This window comes from Onychomys torridus, chromosome 3, assembly GCF_903995425.1.
Source record: "Onychomys torridus chromosome 3, mOncTor1.1, whole genome shotgun sequence".
In the NCBI taxonomy this organism is placed as follows: Eukaryota; Metazoa; Chordata; class Mammalia; order Rodentia; family Cricetidae; genus Onychomys; species Onychomys torridus.
Window position 1 is genome coordinate 160,835,699 of NC_050445.1, and position 27,179 is coordinate 160,862,877.

At 43.8% G+C, this 27,179-nt stretch overlaps 1 protein-coding gene and 1 pseudogene across 2 annotated transcripts in view; one reads left to right on the forward strand and one right to left on the reverse strand.

The window, feature by feature from the left end:
- Positions 1–3,043: 3,043 nt before the first annotated feature.
- On the reverse strand, positions 3,044–27,133 carry LOC118580346 (annotated as a pseudogene).
- The window catches only part of Resf1 (retroelement silencing factor 1), a 28,704-nt gene continuing 28,222 nt past the window's right edge, over positions 26,698–27,179 (forward strand). For both annotated transcript variants that reach the window (XM_036182032.1, XM_036182033.1), the window contains exon 1: positions 26,698–26,786. The gene's annotated coding sequence lies outside the window, so the exon portion shown is untranslated. The remainder of the gene's footprint in view (positions 26,787–27,179) is intronic.

The window sequence follows — 27,179 nt, forward strand, 5'->3', positions numbered from 1 at the left end:
ATGTGACAATTCCTTGTATTCATTTTTAATCATCAAGCTCTATTTAAAATAACACTATTATTATCAATTAGACAGTATAGCTAAGACAGAAGTCATCTTCACAATAATCTGCTGGGAGCCAGTCTCAGCAATTGATAGGTCCAGAGAGGATGTAGGGTGTTGGCAAGGGAAGAAGGGAGCCAGGCATGATGGTTGGGAGAATCTTGTAGCCTGACTGACTAGCAGCCAGAGTGCTTCTTTATATATACATAATTCAGTAATCAAGGATAGATTCATGTTGTTACAAAACATAAATCATATCATTTTTGTCTTTGGACATGTGTTCCACTTCCTCTTGTTCATCTTTTAGTCATCATTGATGAACTATGACAGAACAGAGTTATCTTTTCCAATCATTTCCCCTCAAGTTTTGACATAATTGATTGTGGTGATATTATATCTGTGTTCTCTAATAAAGCTTATCTGAGGATCAGAGGAAAAAGCCAACCACTATATTAAACATAGAAGTCAGGCAATAGTAGCACACACCTTTTATTCTGGCATTCAGAAGGCAGAGATCCACCTGGATCTCTGTGAGTTCAAGGCCACACTGGGGAACAGAGCCAGGCATGATGACACATACTTTTAATCCCAGCACTAACCACAGAAGTCTGGAGGTCTGTACAGACAGACAGGAAGTGATGTAGCTGGGCAGAGAGAGTTAATGAGATGGCAGAACAGGAAGGCAAATAGGTGTGGGTATACAGGAAGTAGGTCTCTTTGGGGACCAAGGCATCAGTAAGGTGAGGTTGGCTTTGGCTTTTCCTATTCCTCTGATCTCTCAGGTTTTAACCCCAATATGTGGCTCTGGGTTTTTTTTTTTTTTAATGAATAAGATTGCTTAGCAATTCATCTACAATTGATGAACAGAGTTATCATTTTTACTCACAACTCTATAACCCAAATTTTAAGAACCTAGAGGCATATGATAGCCTGTTCTCAGGCTGGTAGCTCTGGTTGCTTCAAGGATAATAGAGCAAAACAAAATTTCCAAGCCAGCCAAGGCAGATTGCCATGTCCCAAGCAGTATATTATTAACTCTTAAGGTCAGAGTGCCCAAGAAAATTCCTCAGGCAAAAGCTGCTACAGTTATTATTCAAATTTTGGCACAATACAGTGTTTCTATTTTATATCTTTATAGAATTTATTTATATGTCTAATCCAGGCATTCTGTTGCTCTTTGGTCATATGACACCACAGTGACTCTGCATGTGCTAACTTTTCTAAGGGAGGTCCTGATAGCTCATTCTTTTATCACCTTTCTACTCTATTCTTTGCTCATCAATATACATCTCTGTGTAGGGCAGAGGTAACTTCAGCCAGTTTAACTTTGTTGCGGTATATGCTACATAATTGCCTGAGTGTACAATGGGAAGAGGCTTGCAATCTAATCTGTGGCCAACTCCTCTAGCCCACCTTTTTAAGTTGACCTTGAGTTTACTTCGTTTTGATTATCTTGTTCCTAAGTAAGTACAGATGTTTCAAGAATGTCTCATAGCTTCATAAAGAGACCACTGGCTTCTTTATGTGTGTTACAACCTCCAAGTCTTAAAATATCACATGATCACCATGTGATTAGGGAGGGTTCAGGGATGGTCAGGGAGGATGTGGGAGGGTATTCTCAAAAACAAATTAAGGTCATGGGTTGGGAAAGGTCAGGTTCCAGGAAACAGAGCAACTCAACTATTTTTTTCTCCAGAGCTTAAAATTTTCTAGTTTAATTTCTAATAACCAACACTTGGTGCTTGACTCAGGTTTTATTTGCATTTGTCTACAGTATCATTTCCTTGTGAAATGAACTAGTACAGCTCAATTAAAACAAATCAAATCATAATCATCTGAACTGTTTGTAAACTCCCATGAGCTAAATTTATAATCTTGTGTTTGCCTAGTTTAGCCCAAGTTTTAAATACAGAAAGCACAAGAACAAACCAAGGCTAACACCTTGAATCTAGAAGATCTGGGCAACTCAGGGAGTAGACTTTCCGAGAAGTCTGAGGCACAATTACAAGAGAATAAGAGTTCATGTGCAACCTACAGAAAATGCAGCAAGGAAAATAAGACAAAAACAAAAAACAAACAAACACAGGAAGCTTGTAAAAATATTATGAAACTATTTCTACATATGATATTTTGTTTTCATCTTTAGATAAGGTGAAGTGAAAAATGCTCACTCCAAAATCTCTTATCAGCTTTACACCACTTTTAATTAGAGAGGATATTAGCAATTGCAGGAGTAGGTTATTCATCTTATTTCAAAATGTCTATCTGAAATAAAAGTTTAAGAAATATGAATATCCTTTAAATGTAGTTATCAGATATTATACTTGATGGATAAAGGTTTTTAAAAAGCATAAATCATAATTAATGAGCAAATTAAAGTATTTGAAGTCTGTTTATCAGTGACAGGCTGACAGAGACATGAATTTAAGTGAACATTTGCCTGAGATTTCTGATTTTTCAACATTGTAGATATCTAAGTAACAGAAGAATTCTTATTTCTGCATAATTTAAGCAAAATCTTTTTTTTTTCTTACCTGGAAAAACATATGGCTTAAAATGCTTTCAGAGCTTTATTTCTAAAATTAAAATCTGGTCACTCAAGATCCATTTTGTTCTCTGGCTTAAAAGTTAAAAGGTTTCTTCTAACAGTCTGTCCAGCAGCAAAGCAAGGGATACCAGGAACCGGCAGTTGTGCTGGGCCTCCTTGTTACAGGAACTGTTTTCCTGTTTCTCCCTCTAGTATTTGTCTGCTCCAGTTTAAGTAAGTGAAACATTCTAGGATGTTTAGTAGGCAGATCAAGCAACTTAACTCTTATAGTAATAGAAACTTGTTTTTAACAATACAGCATAATGGCTCCTGCCTTCAAAACGGAGCCATACAGGTTCTTCACAGTGTGTTGACAGCTTCAGATGAGCTTCTGTTGGAAGGTAAGCTGTTCCCCTTAGAGCTCCTGTTGGCAGTAATGTTGGTTCTCCCATGGAGGGATCTGTCTGCAAAGGGAATTACCTCACAGCTACAGATTTCTGAGAATCTGCAAGTCCCAATCAGCCGTACCATGGGCTACTAGAGCAATTTGTGGTACCTCAGTGCCCAGGGGACTATGTTGATAATTAGCCTCCTGTCACAACTCAGGTAAGCAAACAGCCATGGGTCATCTGAGGCCCACTCCAAATGGTACATACTGTCTTCGTGTTCCTCAAAAGTGGCAATTAATATTGTCCTGCAAGGGCTCCTTACTCTTCTCAGCATGGTGCTCTGGGAGGGGGTCCATCAACATCATCATTATCCACCAACTGGTCGAAGGGCTCTGAGGAGATGGACATCTTGTTGAACAAGAAGATGCTGCTGAGAATGATGGTAGCAGATGAGAGTGATCCCCTAGGTGGGCTAGGTGACATTCTGTATGTCCTAGAATTTCACTTTGTAGTCATTTCTGCAAATGGTGAGATAATAATGCCTGTTTGCATTGAAGTCAAGGTCAACACACTAGTGGCCCCATAGATGTTCTCTAAGCAGTATATCTGGCTCATATTCCATGTGTCCCAGACTCTCAGGGTAGTGTTACTTGCTGTGGCCACCTGGTAGTCATATGGGTTCCACTGCACTTCGGTGAACAAACTTCAGCTGTCCCCTTCCTTCTGATACCGCTATGTTGGCTAGCACTGCCTGGCTTGGACTTGCTTGGAAACCCTACAGGAGAATGTGGCTGTCAGCCAGAGAATTGACTTTCTTCCCATCATCCATCAGCTGCCACATGAAGCAGGCACATTGCAGTGGGCCAGTATTGTCAATGGACAGAACAGTTCCAATTGCACTGTGCTTGCAATGTTATTGGGCATCCTTCACATGGCCATGTGTCTGGACTCCACTGTCTGACATTGTGTTGTTTCAGGTGGCCAGCACACCTTTATGTCACTAATGTGCCATATCTCACCTGCTTGATGAAGGAGAACATTTTTATTTATAATGTTATTTTCATCATCAAAATTTATGATGGGGTGGTGCAGCCATATCTGATGGGAATGGCAAAAATCATAAAGCCGGCACAGCTGAGTGACAAAGATCCAGCAAAACTGAGCCATATGACCGATGCTGTGACCAACTTTCACTTTTGGTTTTGATCTCCGCATGTTGCATGCTTGAAGGGCTTTTAATATTTGTACAACTCAGGGATATTAGATCGATAGTAAATTTCTTATGAATCATTTATGGCTTCTTCCAGGAGTACTGCTTCTAAGTCCTGAGCATACTACCCCTACCACTTTTAGAGAGATATCCTTATCTACTTAAAGGTCTTCCTTATGCCTTGGAGGTTGTGATGCACATAAAGAAGCCAGAGATCAGCCAGGAAGTGGTGGTACACACCTTTAACACCAGCCTTGGGAGGCAAAGGCAGGCAGATCTTTGAGTTTGAGGTCTTTACGAGGCTCTGAGATTCTTAAAACATCTGCCACAGCATTTACATAGGAAGAAGATAATCAAAACAAAGTAAACTTAAAAAGGTCAACAAGATTCGGTGGGCTAGAGGAGCTGGCTATAGATCAGACTGCAAGCGTCTTCCTACTATATACTCAGGCAATTATGTGGCACATACCACAACAAAGTTAGACTAGCTGAAAATGCCTGTGCCCTACACAGGGACTTATATCGATGGGCAAGGAATGGTGTGGAAAGACGATAAAAAGAATGAAGTGTCAGTGTGAAGCCCAGATCGAGGGGTCCCTCAAAAGACCACCATGGAGACTGGATCCCATATGCAAAAGCAAAGAGCCGTTATTTTCAAGCTCAGAGCTTGAGCTCTGTCTGAAGCAGCAGTGAGAGCAGAGAGCCCGGAGACCTGCCGGGTGGGCTTTTTACCATAGCAGAGGTTGGGGTGAGGGAATTTCGAGGGTTCAGGACCCTGAGTGGCTGACTTTTGTCTAGGGGTATAGGGAATGTTTGGAATGTCAGGTATTTCCTTAGATGCAGCCTCACTGGGTGAGGTCAGCTTATGACTTTTCCTGGGTCCAGGTGTTGCCTGCCAGAAGCTGTGTCTGGGACTCTAAACCTGTCATGGCAGCTGTATGGTTAGGCTGTTTTGGGGCCCCCACAGTCAGGACTTCCCTTTCTTAGGAAAGTTAACTTGTTAACTCCTGCAAAGGCACTGTGGTATCATATCACCAAGGAACAAAAGAATGCCAGAATTAGACATATAAAGAAATTCAATAAAGATATAAAATGTAAACACTGTATTATGCTAGAAATTGAATAACTGCAGCAGCTTTGGCCTGAGGATTTTTGTTGGGCCTACTGACACTCTGACCATTAAGAGTTAATAATCCATTGCTCAGAACATGGCAATCTGCTGGGGCTGGCTTGGAGACTTTCTTTCTGTCTAGTGTCCTTGAAGCCTCAAGAGCTACCAGCCTGAGAACAGGATGTCATAAGCCTCTAGAGTTTTAAAAGTCGGGTTAAGGGGTTGATGAGTAAAAGTGATTGTAAAAGATAACTGTTTTGTCAAGGTTTATCAATGATGACTAAAAGATATGCAAGAGGAAGTGAAATACATTGCTGAAAACAGAAATGATATTGTCTGTTTTGGAACATCATGAATCTATCCTTGCATACTGAATTATGTATAAATAAAGAAGCACTCTGGCTGCTAGTCAGTATGGCTGTGAGATTCTCCTGACCACATGGCCTGCCTGGCTCAATCCTTTCCTCACCTACTCCTTGCCTCCTTTCTGGAACCTATCAACCACTGGGGTTGGCCCCCGGCAATGTGGATCTGATTATTTGATTATATCCCAACCAAAAAAGTAATGGCATCTGTTTCTGTAGTCCAAGGTGTTAGAGTATGTGCCTGGAACTCCAGCTCTTAGTTCACCAGTGTGAGTCCTCCATTGTGGTGGTATTATGTTCCCCGAAATATTGTACACACTAATAAACTTATCTGGGGTCAGAGAACAGGACGGCCACAATATTAAACATAGAGGTTAGGCAGTTGTAGCACATGCCTTTAATCCCAGCATTGGGGAGGGGGGGTGGCAGAGCCAGGTGGATCTCTGTGAGTTCAGGGTCACATTGGAAATAGCCAGGCTTGGTGACTCACACCTTTAATGCCAGAAAGTGAGTTTTTAATCCCAGGGAGTGACGGCAGAAAGGGAAAGATACATAAGGCGTGAAGACCAGAAACTAGAGCATTTGGCTGGTTAAGCTTGTAGGTTTTTGAGCAACAGTTCAGCTGACAGCCATTCTGGATGAGGACTCAGAGGCTTTCAGTCCGAGGAAATAAGACCAGCTGAGGAATTGGCGAGGTGAGGTGGCTTTGGCTTGTTCTGCTTCTCTGATCTTCTAGCATTCACCCCAATACCTGGCTCAGGTTTGATTTCATTAATAAGACTCTTTAAGATTCATGCTACACTCCATGATGTACCCACATCCTACTTCCCTAACACCAGGCCAGAACTCATTCATTCCCCTCCCAGAAATGGACTACCAGACCCAGGCCAGCTCCCAGTTTGGTTCCAAGCCCAAAAGTCTTGATACCCAAGGTTTGGGAGCAGTAACACAAGTGGCCACTGTCAGTGATTGCTTACTGTACTTGCTACTATGAGTCTCTGGTCACTGGTTACGGAACATAGAGACAAGGACAGTCAAGGCCCACAGCAATAAGCCTCTAACAATAGTACCTAATGCCACAAATCTTTGACCTGTAGAAACGGGAGCCATAATCCTGTTTTTCAGGACCCAGAGCTGCAATCCTCTAGATCTGCTAGTCTAGCTCAAGGGCCCTTGACCCAGAATCATCAGCACTAAGATGACACCTATTCCTGACTTCCAACCAGATAAAGCAAAAGAAACCAGACAGAAACAAAACAAAACAAAAACTCTTCAAGTGTTCTCCCTCACCCACCCCATGTTATGTAGCCCTGGCTGTCCTGGAACTCACTATATAAATCAGGCTGGTCTAAAATTCACAGAGATCTTCCTGCATCTGCTTCCAAAGCATTGAGATTAAAGGCATGTGCCTGTTTGGTCGGGGAGTTTCAAAAATAAAGGGGAGCAGACCACCAAGTCTATTAACTAGAAGCAAATTTTATTCCATCATTGTGGGGCACCAAAACTTCTAACTAGCTAGGGACACAGGCAAGTCAGGATTTAGTGCTGTGACCATGAGGGGAGGCCAGAATCTTTTTATAGCAGAAAAATATATGCAGGATGGGGGGTTAAAGGAATTTTTACAATCTCAAGGTTAGGCCTTGAGGAGAATACATTCTGAGATTTATGACTTATGATTAATGTGTGGTGATATTGTGTTCCCCAAAATATTGTGCACCCTAATACACTTATCTGGGGTCAGAGAACAGAACAGCCACTAGATAGAGGCCAGAAAATGGTGGCACACACGCCTTTAATCCTAGCATTCCAGAGGCAGAGATCTGCCTAGATCTCTGTAAGTTCAAGGCCACACTGGAAACAGCCAGGCATGGTAACAAGAGCCTTTAATCCCAGGAAGTGATGGCAGGAAGCAGAAAGGTATTTAAGGTGTGGGGACAAGGAACTAGAGCTGGTTAAGCTTTTAGCAGCAGTTCAGCTGAGATCCATTCTGGATGAGGACACAGAGGGTGCCAGTCTGAGGAAACAGGATCAACTGAGGAATTGATGAGGTGAGGAAGGTGTGGCTTGTTCTGCTTCTCTGATCTTCCAGCATTCACCCTAATACCTGGCCCTGGGTTTGATTTTATTAATAAGAACTTTTAAGATTCATGCTACATTAACAGGTGTCAGTTCAACATGTTTATGAAAGCCTATGGCTATCCTGACACAGCTGTTGGTCTGTCTTAATTCCTAAGCAGCCGTTCTTCCCATAACTACAAGGAATGTATAGCAAAGGGTCATATAAGAGTGGCTGCTGAAGGTTAACTTGTTAGCTGTGATACTCCTAGAACATGTGTACAAGCTATATGAATAGGCATACAATTTTTTTCTTATTTCTGTGCTCTTCAGTGCCCCTGTACCTAGCCAAAACAAACAAACAAACAAACAAACACACACACATTTATTTTTAGGTCATCTGTAGCAGGAATCTTAGATGGTAAACCTGAGGCCAGTTATTGGGGTGAATGCTGGAAGATCAGAGAAGCAGAACAAAGCCACAGCTACCTCACCTCACCAGTTCCTCAGCCTGGATGACTCTCAGCTGAACTGCTCCAAAGCCTAAAAACTTAGCCAGCCAAATGCTTCTAGTTTCTGGTATTCACACCTTATATATCTTTCTGGTTTCTGCCATCACTCCCTGGAATTAAAGGCTCATTTTCTGGGATTAAAGGCTGGCTATTCCCATTGACCCTGAACTCACAGAGATCTGCCTGGCGTGTGCTACCACTGCCAAACTAATATGGTGGTATTGTTCCCCAAAATATTGTGCACCCTAATAAACTTATCTGGGGTCAGAGAACAGGACGGCCACAATATTAAACATATTATAACAACTTGACACAAGCTAAAGTTAAGTCAATTAAGAAAATGCCTCCACAAGATCTGGCTATAGGCAAGTTTGTAGGGCATTTGTTTAATCAATGGTTGATGGGGGAGGGCCCAGCCCATTGTGGGTGGTGCTATCCCTGGGCTGGTAGTTCTGGGTTTGATAAGAAAGGAGGCTGACTAAGCCAGGATGAGCAAGCCAGTAAGTAGCACCTCTCCATGACCTCTTCATCAGCTCCTGCCTCCAGGTTCCAGCCCTGCATGAGTTTCTAACATCACTGCTTTTGATGATGAACTATTATATGGAACTGTGAGAGAAATAAACCTCTTCTTCCCCAACTTGCTTTTGGTCATGGTGTTTCATAACAGCAATAGTAACTCTAAACCAAGCCATGGCAAGATGGTTAAGTAAAGACTCAGCGAAACCACCAAACTATACCATTTTATGGGTAAAATAAAGTTTATTTAGGGAACAAATGGCCAGGTTGTCCCCAAGGATAGAGGACAGCAATCACAGGAAAAAGGCTTGTCAGTTTTGTTGGGAAGGTAGTAGTGGAAGGAGGCCCATGAGTCAGAGTAGCCAGGGGGTTAGAATGAGGACTTTGAACTTTTGCAGGCTTTTTGGATTAATCAGGAACTAGATACCCCTTTGGCGGCAGATCATGGTGGTATTGACTTTCCTGGTAAACAGGAACCCACCTCACAAAATCTCTGGGGAATGTTGAGTTTGACTTTCTGTTTACCCAGTAACAAACCTGTTTACCAGTCAGAGCCCAGGCCACCATCTTAGGACACTGTCAGCAACACTGCCATTTTGGGGGCTCACTGTGGTGATGTACTGTGTCCCTCAATATACTGTGTCCCCCAATAAAATGTGAGGATCAGAGGAAAAAGCCAGCCACTATAGTAAACATAGAAGTTAGGCAATTGTAACTCATGCCTTTAATCCTATCATTCGGGAGGCAAGGATCTGTCTGGATCTCTGTGAGTTCAAAGCCACACTGGAAAGAGAGCCAAGCATGCTGACACACGCCTTTAATCCCAGTACTAACCATAGAGGTCTGGAGGTCTGTACAGATAGACAGGAAGGGACAGAGCTGGGCAGGAAGAGAAAGTGATGTACCTGGACAGAGAGAGCAAATGATACAGCAGAACAGAAAGGCATAAAGATATAGGTATACAGCAAGTGGGTCTCTTTGGAGACTGAGGAGTTGGTGAAGTGAAGTTAGCTTGTAGCTTTTCCTATTCCTCTGATCTCTCAGGTTTTCACCCCTATATCTGGTTCCAGGTTTTTATTTAATAAGACCATTTAGCAATCTGTCTACAGCTCACTTAGGATCTAACAATGGGGGCTTTAATTAGGTCAGGGGAACTAAATACAGGAGAGAAGAGGGTAAAATAATAGTAATGATGTCTGAAAATTTATAAGGAATGACACTATTAACTAGCTACCTAAACAAACAAACCTATAATATATGTAAGTCTGTGTATAAATACACATATATAATTTAAATGAAACTTCCTAAGTGGGCTGACAATGGTCCCTCTAAGAACCAAAGACTAACAAAAATCCCAACACCAGGCATGAGAAGGCCTCTTTTGAGTTTTTGGTCAAGGCTGTTCAAAAGACTCAAAATACTACAGGTTATTGCTATTGTCCTTGGTCCCCTTACTCCCAGAGCTGGACAGTTAAGTACCTATTGCAGAAGAAATCATTCACTTCAGACACAGGGCTCAGAAGCCTGACTTGGAAGCCTCTTCCCTGATAACTAGCTTTCATGGTATCAGAAGGCATCGTGCAAGCTTCCAAAGGAGGGAAGCACACAACAGTCTGTAGATGTAACCGTCTTGTTAAATAAGAAACACAGAGCCAAATACAGAGTTAAGAACCAAGAGGTCAGAGCAATAGCTAAGAGCTGAAAACCTTACCCTTCACTGCTGCTGCTGTCTTTCCTCTCTACAAGAGACCTACTTCTGTGTGTCCTGTCTTTTATATAGACTTTCTGTTCTGCTTTCTCATTGGTTGTAAACCCGGCCACATGACCTCCTCATCACTGCCTGTCTGTACAGACCTCCAGGTCTTCTATGGTTGACATTGAGATTAAAAGCTTGTGTCACCATGCTGGCTGTATCCTTGAACACACAGAGATCGCCTAGCTCTGCCTCCCAAGTGCTGGGATTAAAGTCGTGCAACCACCACTGCCCAGCTTCTGCTGTAGCTTACTTTGACCCCAAGGCAACTTAATATTAACATACAAATAAAATCACATTTCAGTACAAATAAAATATCACCATACCAGTCCTACCCAGCTATGACACCTATAGACCACACAATGATACTGCATGATAGCCATAAGAGTGCAAGAGTGGCACACAGTCCTAGGTGGTAACCAACAGCTTCTATTGGACTCAATACCTGCACAACAGGGAAATCTTACCTGGTAACAGAAACTTAGCCAACTACCCAGGGCTCATAAAATTATGGATCTTTGAAGAGAATCTGTAACTACTACTCTACTAAACCAGCTAATCCCTAACTACATTATAAATATTTGTCCTTATACCCACGAATAAATGTAGTTTTCACCACTCATCTAATAAATTTCTTTTTGTAACAGATGGAGATTATTACCAAAAATGTAGAATTTCTCTTTCTCCTTCCCTCCATTCCCTTGACCCTTCCCCAACCCTAAAATAAACTTGCCAGTGGATATTGCATGTCTGCCATGTGAGTAACTTTCCACTGTCTGCCATGCCTGCATGGCCTGGTCTTACCTGCAGTGGGGCACCTTGGTCCAAAACCCACCAAGGCCTCCCTAGTGCCGTATGATTACAGTAAGGAAAAAGATTCTAGGATCTAGAGGATTAGGGAGTTTGCTATAAGATTGTGTCTTGTATGGATGCCATAAACTATACCCATAAAAATACTGTTTTAAATGTGGATGGGGTAAGGTAAAGTAGGAGGGTACCCCTGAGGCCCCAACCCTATACAAAGGACTATAGGCAACTATGGAATGCTAACATGGAAGAAATAGTCTGTCTCCTGTAAGGAAGAGCACACCATTGGTTATCTGATACAAAATGGTCAGTCCTGAAAATATACATATAAATAATATTATACAGACTGAGCAAGTTGTATTTATATATTTAGTAATAAATAAGTATAAAATATACATACATGCATGTAAAAAGGCCATGAATTTGAAAGAGAGCTAGGAAGGGTATGTAGGAGGACTGGGAGGAAGGAAAGGGAAAGGGGAATGTTGTTAGAGTTTTCCTGCCTGGCCCACAGTCAGGACAAATCTCTCTCACCCGCCAAGCCCATAGATGCTCAGAACCAACCAAGTAAACACACAGCAACTTACATTGCTTACAAACTGTATGGCCGTGGCAGGCTTCTTGTTATCTACTTCTTCTATCTTAAATTAACCCATTTCTATTAATCTATACTTTGCCACGTGGCTTGTGGCTTACCGGTGTCTTTACATGTTGCTTGTCATGGCGGCCGCTGGCGGTCTCTCCTCTCAGCCTTCCTATTCCCAGAATTCTCTTCTCTTTTGCCCTGCCTATACTTCCTGCCTGGCCACTGGCCAATCAGAATTTTATTTACACAGAGTGATATCCACAGCAGGGGAAATGATGTAATTCTATTATAATCTCAAAAAATAGAAGAAATAATTTAAAAGAGAAATGAAAACTACAGAATAACACCAGGAAATGATAGTCACAGAACCCAAAATTCTACCTGCCAAATACATGGATACTGGAATATGGGGCAGGAAGATCATATGTTTGGATGACAGGATAATCTTTATTTTTGCAAACATTTTTCCTAAAATGTGCTGTTTTCTTAAATCTTAGCAACAAACCCATAGTAATAATATATTAAAGATAACCCTGTCACCATAAAAATACATATTCTTGTTACATCAGCATTGATGTATATAATTTTGAAATGTCATTTATGATTATCACTTTCTAAATCATAGTCATTATTAGATTTTCTACTATAGCTTACTGTAGCAGGAATCTTAACAGGTCTTATTAATAAGAGCAAACCTGAGGCCAGTTATTGGGGTGAATGCTGGAAGATCAGAGAAGCAGAACAAGCCACAGCTACCTCGCCTCGTCAGTTCCTCAGCTGGTCTTGTTTCCTCAGACTGCAAGCTTCTGTGTCCTCATCCCAATGGCTCTCAGATGAACTGCTACTTGAAAGCCTGAATGCTAAACCAGCCAAAATGAGTAACTAACCTCTAGTACCTGGTTTTCATGCCTTATAATCTTTCTACTTTCTGAGTCACTCCCTGGGATTAATGGCTGGATTTCTGGGATTAAAGGCTTGTGTCACCGTGCTCAGCTGTTTCTAAAGTGGCCTTGAACTCAGAGATCCATCTAGCTCTGCCTCCCAAGTGCTGGGATTAAAGGCGTGCACCACCACCGACCAACTTCTGCTATGGCTTGCTCTGATCCATTTTCTAGCCACCATTTCTGGCTCTGTTCTCTGACCCCAGATAAATTTATTTCAGGGAACACACAATATTTTGGGGAATACAATACCACCACAGCTTACTGTGCTTATAAGAAAAAATGCAGAGCTCAGAGCACAACTCAGGTCAAGCACTTGCCGAACTTCCTCAAGTCCCTGGGTTTAATCTTCAGTACCCCAGGAGAGAGTTAGGAGAAGAAATGTAAATTTATATTACCAGAGTACATGTCTCTTTGGTTTTAAAAATACTTTTAATAACTTTCATATTGAGCTAACTTCTTTTATAATCTTATATAATTCATACTATTCACTCAAAAGCATTTATTCTAAGCAGGGACCTGTGAACTGTACCAAAACGCCAATCAAGTTTATGGTACAAAACTGTCTTGTCCAACACAGCAAAAGCTAAAACTTGGGGTGAAAGACCCCCACTGGAGATCTTCCCTCAGGAGAGACCCCAAACCCAAGGAACACGCTGAAACCACGGATCAGATGCAAACAGCAAGAGGGTTTATTTAAATGCACAGGTACCTGGGGTGACAAAGTCTCTCGAAGGACTTGCGCGCCTTCCTAGGGCAAGGGGTCTTTTTATAGGATCCCAGGGGCAGAGGCGCGGTTACAGAAGCGAGAAACATAGTTACAGGGTTCCCATTGGTTGATTCAAATAAGGCCAGGGTGAACTTGGGGACATCTCGGAAATTTGATGTGTGTGGCTGACCTGGCCTTGTCTAGGGCACAGTGGGTGTTTTCCTAGCCCAACTGTTTATTCCCCAAGGCCAGGTGGCCAACCACAGATATCCTGTTTTGACTCAACGGTTTCTCTCCCAAGGCCGGGTGGCCGACCACAGATATCCTGTTTTTCTGGTGCTTGCCTTGCAGAATGGCGTTTCTTGGGCTAAGTATTGGGGCCGGGGGGGGGGGGGGGGGCGGCATTTCAGGGGGTTGGGGACTTAGCTCAGTGGTAGAGCTAGCAAGCAGCACAAGGCCCTGGGTTTGGTCCTCAGCTCCAAAAAAAAAAGAGCTAAAACTTGGGAGTCCTGAAAAAGAAGAGCAATGACTACTCAGAAAGAGAGTTATACAGACTCTTCGGGTTTCTTTTGTGGAGAAAAAAAGAACAATTTTATTTTATAGTCTGGTATATTTAAAGGGCAGAGTAGAATTACTGGGAGTGTTGGGCTTTATCAGCTCTAGCGGTCCTAAGGGCTCAGAGCTGCTTCTTGACATAGGTCTCCCCAATGCTCAGAAAAGTATTTTCCTTCTGACTCTTAGATTGCCTTGCAGTTTTCCACAGGACCAACAGGAAAGGATTACCTAAACCACAGGTTGCCCATGATGTAAGCTTTACAGGCTGTCTGAATAGCATCCCTTTCCCTGTAGGATGAATCTTAAAAAGTTCTTATTAATAAAAACAAACCTGGAGCTGGGTATTGGGGTGAATGCTGGAAGATCAGAGAAGCAGAACAAGCCACAGCCACCTCACCTAGCCAGTTCCTCAGCTGATCCTGTTTCCTCAGACTGGAACCTCTCAGCTGAACCGTGCTGCTCCAAAGCCTAAAAGCTTAACCAGCCCTGGTTCCTGGTTTCCATACAGTAATCTCCTCACTTGGGAGGCTAAGGCAGGACTGCCTCTAATTAGAGCAAGTCTGGGCTGCACTGCAGGCCAGGACTACAAAGTGAGACCTTGTCTCAAGTAAAGAAATAAAAAGGTTAAATTACAAACAATGCTTGTGACCACGTTACTTTCCTAAGGAAAAAAAAAAAGAAAAAGGGCAGGACTCTGCTTTTAAAAGGGTAGTGCGGTTCTTACCTGACTTTGCTGGAGCTTCACACGCAGGAAGAAAAAAAAATGTACACGAATCTCCTTTCTAGGGAAAGGAAGTCTGAGCGGCAGCTGGGAAGACACTGGGCGGCCAGAACGAGGAGGCGGAGAAACGTGGACTGCGCAGCCGCCAGGACACACCAGTCCCGCCCTTCTTCCTAGCTGTGTTTTGTTCTGGATCTCTCCCGGTTCTCAAGGTAGTTGGGAACCATAAAGCCCTTCTGTAACCTTGAGATTAGGGGCCTGTGTCCTCTGGTCAGTACCTGTAGACCTGGAGCGCAATTGCACAGCTTTGTGCGCCATGTCTGGGGAATTCTGATTTTTAAAATCTCCTGCAGAGCTGTATGCAGCCAGCATGCAAAGCCAAGCACTCCTGAGAGCATGAATCTGGAGGGTGAGTAAACTTTCTATGACACATTCAGTTGCACTAAATCACAATATATGGGTCCCCTATTGTAAAGTCACAGCCTACGGCGATTTTCAGCCTGTAGAGCTCAGGTTCTGAATCTCTTATTGAAATGCCCCCCCTCTCAGTAACTTAGCCTAAGAAATGGCCTTGAGAGAGATAATTGGGAAAGTAACCTTGAGTCAAAGCAGGAGATATCAAACACCGGGTCTTGGGAGGAAAAAACCTTGAGTCAGAACAAGATATCTATAATTGGCTACCTGGCCTTGGAGAACAAACAGCTGCACATTTCTGAACATTAAAGATAGTCCCCAAGTTCACCCTGGCCTTATTTGAATTAACCAATGGGGACCCTGTAACTATGCTTCTCGCTTCTGTAACCGTGCTTCTGCCCCTAGGACTCTATAAGAAGTCCCCCTTCCCCTAGGAAGGCGCGCAAGTCCTCCCAGAGACTTGTCGCCCCAGGTACCTGTGTATTCAAATAAACCCTCTTGCTCTTTGCATCTGATCCGTGGGTTCGGCGTGTTCCTTGGGTTTGGGGTCTCTCCTGAGGGAAGATCTCCTGTGGGGGTCTTTCATTATATCCACCTTTCTAAGGAGTTTAGATCCCCCACAGGCCCCCAGCTCACGACTCCAAAATTAAGCCATCTCACTTTCATTCATGAAAATCTATGATGTACAAGAAAAAAAAAAAACCAAACTAAGAAAATGACAAGCTATGTTTTTGCATCTAAATTTACAATTTGAGGAATGCTCCTCAGATGCCTGATCAAAATCTGAATTGGGGCCTGGCTCAATTGTTAGGAGTTTTTACGTAGCCTGAGACCCTGGGAGCCATCTCTAATCTTATGTAGCACTCTGGAGTGGATGAAAGAGTTCAAGTTAGAAGTCAGCCTTGGCTACATGACACCCAGTCTCAGAAAAAAACAACAAAAGAAAAGCTGGACCCATCTAGGTGACTCTGTGCCAGGGCCACTGCCAAGCCTGACAACCAGAAGCCCACAAGTATCTTCTGACTTTCACACCCCAGCACACACACACACACCACAATAAATAAATGTAATAAAAACTTCAGAAATCTGTGTTTAGGGGCTAGAGAAATGGCTCAGTGTCTGAACATGTGTAGTGTTTGCAGAGGATCTGAGTTTGCCTCTCAGACCCACACAAGGTGATTCACAACTGCCTGTATTCCAGCTTGAGGGGATACAATGTCTCTGGCCCCCTTGGGCATATGCACTCATGTACACAGACACACAGAGATGCACATAATTAAATACCAGGAGCTGTCCCCGGTGGTAGTCAGGTTCCCGAGAGGTGGGTGATGGAAGGAGTGACCAAGACATGGTGGTCGGGAGAATCTTGCAGCCTGAGTGACTTTTTTTTTTTTTTTTTTACCCCCAAGACAGTTTCTCTGTGTAGTTTTGGTGCCTGTCCTGGATCTTGCTCTGTAGACCAGGCTGGCCTCGAACTCAAAGAGATCTGCCTGGCTCTGCCTCCTAAGTGCTGGGATTAAAGGCGTGCACCACCACTGCCCAGTTCCAGAGTGCTTCTTTATTTATATAGAATTTAGTAAGCAGGGATAGATTCATGTTGTCCCAAAACATAGATCATTATCATTTTTGTCTTTGGACATGTGTTTCACTTCCTCTTGCTCAACTTTTAGCCATCATTGATATACTGTGACAGTGTTAGAGTCGGCGCTGAAACCAGAAGCTTCACTCCGATATCGGGTCACACAGAAGCAGTTTATTGTACACGTGCACACGGGTCAACAGTCAAGCTTGGGACTGAAGACCCTGAAGCTCAAGCTCGCAGGCTTGTTATAGGGCAGTTTCACATGGATGGGGGAGTGGGGTCACTTGGAGTTCAGCCATCTGGCTGGATCTTATGGCTTTTAGGTGGTTTTGCAAGGTGGTTCTGCCACAAGCAGCTTATTTTTGCAAGAACTGCGGGCTAGCTTTACAACATGGAAACCTTCTGTAAGAGCTAAGCAGAAATATTTTTCCACTAAGCAGAAATACATTTCTCGACTGGGATAGGGCCTAAAATGGAGTCCTTCAACAGAACAGAGTTATCTTTGCCAATCATTTCCCCTCAAGTTTTGATATCATTGATGAACATTTTTACTCATGACCCCATAACCCAATTTTTAAAAATCTAGAGGCATATGATAGCCTGTTCTCAGGCTGGTAGCTCTGGTTGCTTCAAGGGTACTAGAGCAAAACAAAATTTCCAAGCCAGCCCAGGTAAATTGCCATATCCCAAGCAGAGTATTATTAATTCTTAATGGTCAGAGTGATAGATAATTACATGTTCACACGGTTGGGCTTGCCCGGCGGACCGCCTAACTATTTCCGGTGTAGAATAGCCATCTCCGGGTCAGACATCTCACGGGACCTGGACTCTGTGGCCTTACGTGGTTGCATAAAGCACGCGCACAGCCATGTAATCTACACGCATGTGTGGAGTACCCACAGGAGTCCCTGTACGCATGCGCGGCCCAACCTTTAAAAAGCCGGCGCCATGTTGCATGAGTCTCTCTTTCTCTCCTTATCTCCTCACCCACGTGTGTGTTTCACGCAGGCCTGTCACCTCTATCCTCTTTAATAAAACACTTTTGTGGTCTTGTCGTTTTTGGAAAGTGTTCCTAGCGCCACATAAACACTAACACAGAGTGCCCAAGAAAATTCCTCAGGCAAAAGCTGCTGCAGTTATTATTCAAATTTTGGCACAATACAAGGTTTATATTTTATATCTTTGTAGAAGTTGTATCTATGTCTAATCCATGGCCATATGACACCACAGTGAGTCTGCATGTACTAACTTTTCTAAGAAAGGGAGGTCCTGATATCTCTTATTATCTTTCCACTCCATTCTTTGCTTATCTTTATAAATCTTTCTGTAGGGCAATCAGCTAATCTCTACAAGCCTGTGCCTTCCTGTATGCTGGGATTGAAGGCATGCACTACCACACCAGGCTCTAAGCTTTCCTTTAATTCCTTTTCACAAGTTGGAATCTCAGATGGGTGGCATCTTGCTCTGAGGTCACCACTTCCTTTATTTAACTTCTTAATCTGTTTATCTCCTTGGACACAGGATTTAGCTCTATTCCACTTCCTGATGCCTCTCTTCTCAATCTGTATATTTTGTATTTTTTATTTGTTCAGCTTGCTCCTTTTCATTATAAATCTTCAGAGTTAACACTAATAACCACATGAGGAAGTCTATACTAGATTGCTTTGAGATTTCCTATGCCAATGGAATTAATCCAAAACTCTTCACTTTAACCTCAGGCAGACTCTTCAGACAAGGGAAAAGGTGGCCACATTCTTCACCAAAATATCACAAGAACAATCTCCAGGTAACAAACAATTTCTTCTCCTCTGAAACCTCTTGAGAAACTTCCCCACTCCCATCCCCAGTTCAAATAACTCTTAGAACCACTGTCTTCCATGCTCCTACTAGTATGCCCCATTAAGCAGTACTTAAAGCATTCAACTGCTTTTCTAATCTATAGTCCCTAGGTCCATATTCATTCAAAGAAAAACATGGTCAGGCCTATCACAGCAATATCCCAGTCTCTGATACCAACTTCTGTCTTAGGGTTTCTATTGCTGTAAAGAGACACCATGACAATGGAAACACTTATAAAGGAAAATATTTAATTGAGGTAACAGCTTACAGTTCAGAGGTTCAGTCCATTATCATCATGGCAGGAGCATGCAGCATATAGGCAGACATGGTGCTGGCTACAGTTTGATCAGAAGGCAACAGGAAGTGAACTGTGACAGGAGGCAGTATCTTTAGCATATAAGAATTTAAAGCCTGCTCCAATAGTGACACACTTCCTCTAACAAAGCCACATCTCTTAATGAGATCAACTACCACATTCATAGAACCACTGAGGAATGTGATGAGGGATGTAAATTGAATATGGTAACTCCATTTTGGTACCTTGGATGAACATTGTCTTGCTGTGTAAAGTGCTAGTAACTGCAATGGAGAACTTGAGAAAAACAATTCCAGGAAGAAAAACAATGGGCAATAATAGGCTCTTTGCAAAAGTCAGCCTTACCTCACTATTTCTGCTAATTGCATATTTTGGCTTTTGTAATTATTTGCTTAGCTTGCAGCTGCAAGAAGGAAGCTGAGATTGCTGGTCTTGGTTGTCAACTTGACTACATCCAGAATTAACTAAAACCCAAAAATGGAGGGCACACCTGCGAGAGACTTTTGTTTAACTTGAAGTGTGAAGATCTACTTCTAGTCTGGATCTTTGAGGTAGGAAGACATACCTTTAATCCGGATCAGTTGAGCTGGGAAAAGACATGCCTTTCAGCTGGATCTTGAGGTGGGAAAACACACCTTTAATCTAGATCATTTAATCTGGGAATGTTGTGCCCAGATCGAGACCTCCAGAGAGACTACCACCAAAGACAAGTGGACCCGGAATGCAAGAGCAAGGCTTTATTTGGGAGCAATACAAGCCTAGGCAGGGACCTCATCAAGCACATCCAATGCAGTGTAGGCTGGAGGAGATGCCCAGCCTGAATTAAACACAGCTTTTAAAGGCAAAAACCACAAGCTTACAATAGCAAGGAATTTCAGTATGGGTACATTTATGATTGGCTTGTTTTTAGGGACTTTCCAGAAACCTATCTTTATCTTATGGCTAGTGGGGTGGCTGTTTGTAACCATTTCTCATTGACTGCCTGTGGGTTGGAACACTCTGTGGTTAAACAGTCACCATGGAAACCAGAGTTGGGACATTCTGTGGTCACACAGTCACCATCACATGATTAACTTGGTATTCTGTACTTTGTACTTTTGGGTTCTTGGAACTTAGGTCAACAGTGGGAACTCAAAACCTAAAACTCAAATAGAGATTCGTACAAACTAGAGGCCTTATTTTAAAAATGGAAGAGCTTTGGTCTCACAGGAAAACCAATCTATAACCTGGGCTTTAACTTCTGCTGGAAACCTACATAAAGACATGGGAGAAGGAAGCTTTTGCTCTTTGCCTGCATGCTCTCGCCTTGCTAACAAGTCCATTCCTTCACTGGCATTAGAGCCTACTGAAGGAACAAAACCAGCAGCCATCTTGAGACAAGGCCTCCATCTTGAGGCATCTGTTATGGGGACTGAACTCAGGTAGGAATATGCTGAAACAACAAAGTTAAAAATGTATATATCCTGGACCCAGCAAAACAGGATACAGGCAGTAAAAATTTTACAAAGACCAGTTGTCTCTGCAGATGTCTTGCATCCTGTCAGCATCTTGAGGTTTCCTGCAGACATCCTGTCAGCTGTTAGCAATTTTGCACTTATATATTTGTTTTGTTTTTGTTTTTTGAGACCGGGTTTCTCTGTGTAGTTTTGGTGCCTGTCCTGGACCTTTCGCTCTGTAGACCAGCCTGGCTCTGCCTCCCGAGTAGTGCTGGGACTAAAGGTGTGTGCCACCACCACCCCAGTGCAATTTTGCACTGATAGCCTAACCAACAATTTCAAAGGATTACCTTATCCCTAGTTCCCTCATCCATTCCTGAAATGCCATGACATGTAGCCCACTGCTTGTAAGCTTTTTCCCTTTATAAACCCCTTGTAATGGTGCTCAGGACCTTTCTCCCTCACTCGATGTATTGGAATGTTGGACTAAGTCCTTTCCTGGGCTCGAATAAAGAAACCTTTTGTTCTTACATTGGAAAGTCGGCTCTGTGGTGGTCTTGTTGGGGGACTCACGATGTGGCCATAACACTACTTCTTCAGGATTCCAGCATATACTGAAGATCAGCTGAGACATACACCCTCATCAACTGAACAGCTACTGAATTCTTGAACTTTCTGTTCACATCCAACCATTGCTGGATTAGCTGGACCTCGGCCTGTAGGTCATTCTAATAATTCTCATATTCATTCTATAAGTTATGTTAGAGAACCCTGACTAATACAGAAACTGGGGACTTTCCAGAAAGGATGTGGTTTTCTTGCTTAAATATGGACTTTGCAAAAGGCTTAGCATTAATTACACTTAGGTCCTGAATACCTAGCTGTAGTCACCAGATGGCTGGAATAAAGACTTTCAGTTGGCTCATAGATTGTGTCTGAGTGTTCTTCTCTGATTGGAACTTGCAGCAATTATATCTGGCTTGGTAGACATTCCTGAACATGAAGAGGATTATGTGTATAAAACAAATTGACCTCTCACTAAAAATAGTCTCAGTGCCTTGACCCGTCCAGCAGATCAGGTTATTCGAGGGTCTCAAGGAGGGAACCACCTGAAAGCCAATGGGGGCGAGAGGAGAAGGAGACCAGGCACATAAAGAAAGACAGAGTCAGTCTGAGTCGCGTCAAGGTCTCGTTTATTGGCAGGATGTTGCAGCTTATAAGCAGGATTTCAGGCAGGGAGGGGGAGCAGGGAAAGGAGAGTAGAAAATTTTGAGAAGAAGTCAGGGTGGTCAGGGTGGTCAGGGTGGGGGTGTTTTTGGTCCCAGGCTCTTGCAGCTGGCTGATTACAGTTTATTCCAGGTGACATATCTAAACGTCCATTTTGTGGTTAGGCCAAGGACACCCTGTTTTTGCAAGACTCCATGAAGCAGAAAAACTCAAGACATAACAGTCCTGGGTCAAACAGTCCTGGGTCAGTCTCCAACAGTGCCTGAGTCCAGCAGTTGGGAAAGGGGCAAGTACAAGGTTTGTTTTTAAAAAAGATAAGAATTTAATTTTCTTAAACTGGCCATTAAACCTTCTTCCTTTGAGTGTATTGTTAATCCTACTGAATGAGAGTGAAAACCACTACCCAACTCCCTGAAGCTTACCTCAATTTTTTGTTTATAAGGAGATAACAGTTTTAGCTATATTAGCATTACCAATGTTTGTAATCTGTACGGAATTCCAATTGTAGAAAAGCAGCCAACAGATGTCATAACTTGAGTCTTTGTTCATGCTTTTTAACCCAAAGTTTTTGCTTTTTTTCCTCTGTCCAGAGAGCTGGACAAATAAATTGGGTAGAGAGTTTTTAGCATGAGGAAAAGAAGCATTTTTGTATCTATGCTTAGAAGACAACCAAAAGAAATTTAAAATCTTAAACTTGTGACTGATAATAGTAGAACTCCATTGACTGATATAAAAACTCTGAACCTTCAAAATAGAGGGAGAAAAAAATTGGAAACTTTTTTCATTACCTTAGATTACTTTCTTATACCTTTACAACTTGCATTTACATACCTTAAAATACTAGCTTTCACATCCTCACTTTCTTAGACCCTCAGAACTTACTTAAGCTTTCACATTTTCTATCTAACCATTTACTAGAGACACAATAGTTATTACTGAGAACACTAATTGCAAAGCAAGTTCCTTTAAATCCGTGTCTTATTTTGCTCTCCTTTCTCTGTCACACAGGGCAGATATTTTGGAGGAAACATTTATACAAACATGCTTGGGTCTAGAAAAGGGTTCTATAACCCAACTCCACAACCAGCTATCCAATAAAGTGGAACAGCATGAAACAACTTTAATATCAGCCACTCAAAAGACATCTGAATCCCTGCTAAACTGAATCCAGTGACCAGAAAGCCTAGGGATAAATTCTGAGCCCTTGCCATCGGAGCAGCCATGGCAAGCAACATTACTGGAGAAGCTGGTCTGGCAGGGATAGAAAAAACAGAAACAAAACCAATAAACAGAACCCAGAAGGCTCACATGCTCAAAGGAAATTACTTAATGAGAAAGTTTCCAGGTGACAACCTCCCATAAAGGGAGAACTGGGGCTGGGTTAGGCTAGGTGGGAGGGAGTTGGCTGAGGAGGTTCCATGGCAAAGTGGGAATGAGTGGCAGGGGTACTGAAGGTTTCCAGTGGGCTAAAAGTAGGTGCCGGAGAGGGATGATTAGGGTGGCCTGTTACTGGAGAGGGAGAAGGGGAGACTGGACGGGCTGGGGGAAGAGAAGGAGCTTAAAGTTGAGGCCAATGAGGAGGGGGCTTCTCAGCTGGATTAGAAATAGTTTGTGCTTCATAGCTAGGAGTTAGGTGGGGGAGCAGGAAGAATAGAGAGAGGATTTGGAGCAGAGATAAGAGAAAGTTGGGATGTAGAGAATGGGGATCCTTTTCCCATTTCTTTGATCTGAAGGATCTGAGTACTATTGGGATCTAGGCTGTGGTTAAGCAGCCATTTTGATTGGTGCCAAACATAGAGGCTGGAGATTTTCTAAGAGGCATCCCAAGGGTGAATGAGAGGGTATGATGATACCACTCCCATGGATTGGGGCTGGAGGTTGCAGTAGCCTGTAGTCCAGGGTGTCCCCAGGATTCTGGAAGGATCAGAAGAGGACCAAGCCATTTAGTGGGTGTTGTATTTTAAAAGTGGCATGAAGGAGTCACATCATACATACAACAGGGCCTACGTTGGAGGTTTATTGAGGGGAGGGGATAGAAGGGGCAGAGAAGCAAGCAGAAAAATAGGCAGAGACCAGTCCCTGGGGATGAGAGCAAAGGAAGAGAAAGAGAAAGAGACAGGAGGTGTACAAGGCCTGCCTTTTATAAGGAAATGTAGCGAATGTGCACAGGGGGTGCTCTTAGTGGCTACAGCTGAGGTTATATACTGTCCGGACCCTAAGGGCAGGCCAGTACAGATGCCCAAATGCTCATCACCATACTCAATGAAGGTCATGGCTAACCACTTGAGATGTGGCACTTGGTACCAGGGCTTTCAATGAGGCCTGAAAGCTTGCCAGAAGGCAATGAAAAACTGAGCTCAGGAGTGAGGTCTCATCGACTGGAAAGGGATGGGGAACAGGTCACATACTATTGTGATTGGCCATTCCTGATTGTCATCTTGACTATATCTGGAATGAACTATAATCCCCAAATGAAGGGCACACTTGGGACCTGGGTCTTGAGGCAGGAAGACACAAGCCTTTAATCTAGACCTTGAGGTTGGAAGGCACACCCTTAATCTGGGCCACACCTTCTATTGGAAGCCTATGTAAGGACAATGGAAGAAGGTAGGGATAGTCTTCACTGCTTGCCCTCACCTTGTCAGCACATCCAGTCCTTCTTTAAGACCTCAGCAGACCAGCTGAGTCACCCAGCTCATTCTAATAAGTTTATGTGTGTGTGTGTGTGTGTATGAGAGAGAGAGAGATTCATTCCATAAGTTCTGTGACTCTAGAGAACCGTGACTATACAACTATCATGAAAGTCATGAGGGATTACAGGCGGCTCCGAGGGGGAAGGCAGAAAGGGAGCAGGACAGTAAAGGGTCACAATAGCCAAGGAAGCCACAGGATTGCACCTCCGAAGGTAGGGGGACAAGGGTCGGTGAAGAGGGCCAGCCAGCTGGGAGTATATCCGTCTCCAAGAGTACCAGTGGGGTGCCCGATGCTCAGTGGGTCACTTCCTCCGACTGGGGAAGAGTTCAAACCGATGGAATTATTGCTGGTGGATGGGGTGCTGAGAGATAGTGAGCTCGAAGGTGAGTCTGTTGTGGGTGGACTGCAGAGGAGATATAGGGTCCCAGCGTGGCTCATAACTAAAGAAGGAACACAGGCATCAGGAGAGCCTGTTACAATGTAAGGGTTTTCTGTCATAAGGGCATCTTGGCAATTAGGAGCCAAGGAATACCACATAATCAAACCATGTAACAAAACTCAGATTTATTGGGGAGAAGAACAGAATGGCTGCTGCCTCTGAGTGGAGGGGTAGGCTTTTAGATGGTTTTTGGAGCATGCGCTGTGAGCTTAGTGGGAAAGTATAAGATAGAAACATTGTTTGGCCGTTAACGCTGAGTCATGGGTGGGGGTGGGGATTTCAAGTTTCTGATTTCAAGGTCAAACCCAAGGCAGGTGTTTTTCCTTTGACCTTTGTCTTGGGGTCAAGTCAAGGTGTTTTTTTTTCTCCTTGGCTCTTTTACCCTACAGTTATGTCTCCATAAATGTCTACACTTGCAGCAGCTGGTCCAATTCATATGGCTCACAATCTTGTAACATAAATGATTTCGGCCAGGCTGTATGCTGCTAATGAGCAGCATAGCTAAGATCCAAGGTTCAAAGGCACAGGAACTACTACTGCTGATAGACCCCAGACCCAGGGTACTATCCTCTCGGGTGGGAGCCCCAGAAACCCGGATCTAGACTAGTCGATGCAATCAGCAAGAGGATTTTATTGTTTGCGCAAATGGGCTCTCTGCACTGTGCAGTGAGAGAAGCCCCCGCAATTGCAAACATCTTTTTGTTTTGTTTTGTTTTTTTTCGGGACAGGGTTTCTCTGTGTAGCTTTGCGCCTTTCCTGGAACTTGCTTTGGAGACCAGGATGGCCTCGAACTCACAACGATCCACCAACGCCCTGGCTGCAAACACCTTTTAAAGGCAAAAACCACAAAATTAACATAGCATTCGGGGCAATATGTGATTGGCTAATTTGAAGATCAGCACAGGAGGGGGATTTTCCACGGGGGCTATTTTTCTTCCTAGAATAGCCACAGGATGTCTGCTGGAGCTACAGGATGTCTCAAGAGTGTCACACAGGATGTTCTGCTGGAGCTACAGAATGTCCCAAGAATGTCCCAAGATGTTATCTTCGTTGGTTTGGGGCCTGGGACTGATATTTGTTCCTCTTTCTCACGCTTAACTCCTTCACTGCATATGACCAGAACTATACCCCCGCCCTTCATTCCTCAGACTGAATCTGAAGTGGTGGCAGGTGGCTCAGCAGGAGTGGTTTTTAAGGAGAAAAAAATGGGGAAGTCCGCGATCTGATGAGTTGATAAGTCCTGATTGGTCATGTTAGTTTAGCCAAATAAACATTTTTGACAGCTGGACCTTGGTGGTCAGCCTCAGGAATGAGTCAGGCGTGAGGAAGTGGCTGAATGAGTCTAATGTGGAGTCTAGTGGTTTAGCAAAAAAGTGCGGAGGGACCCGGACCTGGGCCATGTTTGCCATGTGTGGGCTTGCTAGAGCCCTTCAGCACTATCTATCTATCTGCCTGCCTGCCTGTCTGTCTGTCTTCTATCTTTTTTTCCCCCTCTGGCTGAGAACTTTGTCCTGGAACTTGCTAGGTAGGCCAGGCTGGACTCATTCATTCACAGAGATCTTCTCCCTCCGAAATGCTGGGTTTAAAGGGATGCACCATTACTCCCCGCAGAGGGTGCATTTTCTTTCACGTACTTCATAGAAAATGTTGCCATCCCATCTGAAGATCGATCATTGCTTATGAGATCATCATCAGCTTATCTTCACAGAATTACAACTTGTCTGAAATAGAGTTTCAACCCCATCCCACCTGACTGAATCGGTAATATTCCCGCCGGCGCTCGGCTTTTAGCTTCAGAAGCCCTCCAGGTGATTCTGGTGCAAATTCCAGGTGCAGGGCGAGGCTTTGCTCTCCCCTCTGGCTGTAGAAGGCTCATCTGCCCGGCACTAGGACCGTGGTTCTGGCGCAGACGCCCGGGGGCGGAGCGCAGAGCCAGCTGGATCCGCCCAGACCGAGGCCGTCTCCGAAGCTCGGCGCGGTCCGCGCTCGGCGGAGGCCTTGATCTATGCTAGAGGCGAGCGAGCACCGGCAGGGCGGCAGGTCTGCGGCGGAGCGGGCTTTTGTTCTCCGTTCGGGGCTCAGGGCTGGGTCTCGGTCTCCTCGGTCCCCGCCGAAGGGCGCTGCTAGTGTCCCCGCAACCCGCTAGGGTCGCGGCGCACGGGGCGGTCGCGCGGTCTGCGGTTGTTGGTCTGACCTAGCGGGCGGGTTTGTTGCAGCTTCACGTTCCTTCCTGTCTCGGAAGGAGAAGCAGATCTTTGTTTTGCTTTTCGGTTTCTTTCTGGCTCTTCCGCGCCTTACACTGCCCCCGCCCCTGCGACCCGTCGGCATTGCATTGCGCTCCTCCCTCGAGCAGCCCAGGCCCTGGTGAACACCGCGGCCCGCAGCATCTCGGAAGCAGTTTTTTTTTTTTTTTTTTTTGTTTGTTTGTTTTTT